The following is a 2,346-nucleotide window of genomic DNA, read 5'->3' on the forward strand; positions in this document are numbered from 1 at the left end:
AAGACTAATGAGCCTTTCTAATTTTAATTTTATTCTCCTTTATTCAAAGTATAACCCTTCTTTCGGTTTTTCCTTGTTGTAAATTTCATTATGTTATTCTAGGATCACTATAAAGGTTTCAATAACTTAGGGCAGTATTTTTTTTTAGGAATATTGATGTATTTATAGACTATTCATATGACATTTATCAATCGACAAAGATCAGGTTTGAAAACAAAATCACATCCAACTCCGGTTAGAATTTTATTAAGCCTTTGTCCAACTGTCTGTTCACATTTGTATATTACTCCACGATAAAGAGTTTATAAATTATCTGCAGGGAAAAAGGCTTTAACTGGCATGTAAAGAATGGATTTCACCCACTGCAGCTATTCATCCTGGGGCAAAAGAAGTACCAATGTAATATTTTAATTAAAAAAATAAGTAAGCAAGAAATAATAAATGAAACGTAACAACCAAATTAATATTTAAAACTTCAGCTAAGACTCTTCTTTTGGACATAGAATTAAATAACAATAATATCATCATAATGAGAAAAAACCAACAACCAAGGACAAACAAAGTCGCCTTCCAGGGGTCCCTAAGGACGTTCTAGGGTCTGTCGCTGGATGGTTGCAGCTGTTCATTGGGATCCATGTCTGGAAGAGAAAAGGGAGGGAGGAAGAAGAGTCAATCTCTGGTTTCAGTGGTTGGTGCTTCCCCTCCAAGACTCTCCATCCCAAGGTCAAACTCCCAAACAGGAAAAAGAGGGTCTCAACTCAATTGAGCTACAAAGCATAAATAATTTAAAATTCAGTTCTTTTCCAATTGTTTCTACACTATTGCATGGTTCCAATAGTTGTCCTAAATGTTGGATTTACTTTCTTTTCATTCCCGTGTTGCTACTTATTTATTGGGGGGGGGGGGCAGGGATGTATAGTTGTGTTGTGTCTGAGTAATTGTGTAGGAGAATTCGGAAACCTGAAAAGAACTCTTTGGGTTACTTTGTATCCTTATTTTACCCAATATGGATTCTCTTCCCCCCCACACACACACAGGAAAAAGGAGATATTTAATTTAAAATGCCCAAAGCAGATACATACCATTTTGAAGGGGCCTGTAGGCTAAGGCAGCAATGACACATATGGCTAACATAGCGCTATAGGCCCTTAGGCTGCCTCTCCATTCCAGCTTCTGGATCAGAAAGGGCTGCAGTTGATTTTGGATGACCGTCCCTGCAGCCCCTCCAGCCATCACCAAGCCAGTAGCCAAATAGCGTTTGCTTGTGAAATAAAGGCTCACCATGATCAGACCATGATGGTTGCAGCTGTTCATTGGGATCCATGTCTGGAAGAGAAAAGGGAGGGAGGAAGAAGAGTCAATCTCTGGTTTCAGTGGTTGGTGCTTCCCCTCCAAGACTCTCCATCCCAAGGTCAAACTCCCAAACAGGAAAAAGAGGGTCTCAACTCAATTGAGCTACAAAGCATAAATAATTTAAAATTCAGTTCTTTTCCAATTGTTTCTACACTATTGCATGGTTCCAATAGTTGTCCTAAATGTTGGATTTACTTTCTTTTCATTCCCGTGTTGCTACTTATTTATTGGGGGGGGGGGGGGGGCAGGGATGTATAGTTGTGTTGTGTCTGAGTAATTGTGTAGGAGAATTCAGAAACCTGAAAAGAACTCTTTGGGGTACTTTGTATCCTTATTTTACCCAATATGGATTCTCTTCCCCCCCCCCCCACACACACACAGGAAAAAGGAGATATTTAATTTAAAATGCCCAAAGCAGATACATACCGTTTTGAAGGGGCCTGTAGGCTAAGGCAGCAATGACACATATGGCTAACATAGCGCTATAGGCCCTTAGGCTGCCTCTCCATTCCAGCTTATGGATGAGAAAGGGCTGCAGTTGATACTGGAGGACAGTCCCTGCAGCCCCTCCAGCCATCACCAGGCCAGTAGCCAAAGCGCGTTTCCTGGTGAAATAAACGCTAACCATTATGAGACCTATCAAGAAACAAAGAGAAATTGAAAGTAGTTGTTTTATATTGAAGTCCAGTCACATCACCCTCTGTTTTATTTAACATGAAAAAAGGATCTGGGAAAGGAGAAAGCTTAAACGTTGCTTTTCATCTGACACAATTAAAAACCATGCTACTATTTCTAATGAGTTTTGTTAGGAATTTAATCTAACAGTTGGGTTGGCAATATATAAATCATGTAGCAATGTTGTAATTGTTTCTTTAAATCATACGGTAAAATGTGATTGGTTGCTGTTTTTCCTCAATCGGCCATAAGGGGGAGCCAGAATGACTGCTAGCTCTCTGTTTGTTAGATGCTGGGCTGATCTGATCTGAGTGTCGT

This window comes from Thamnophis sirtalis, unplaced genomic scaffold (genome assembly GCF_051295495.1).
Source record: "Thamnophis sirtalis isolate CommonGarterSnake01/CBP01778 unplaced genomic scaffold, rThaSir2_p1.2 scaffold_6, whole genome shotgun sequence".
NCBI lineage: Eukaryota > Metazoa > Chordata > Lepidosauria > Squamata > Natricidae > Thamnophis > Thamnophis sirtalis.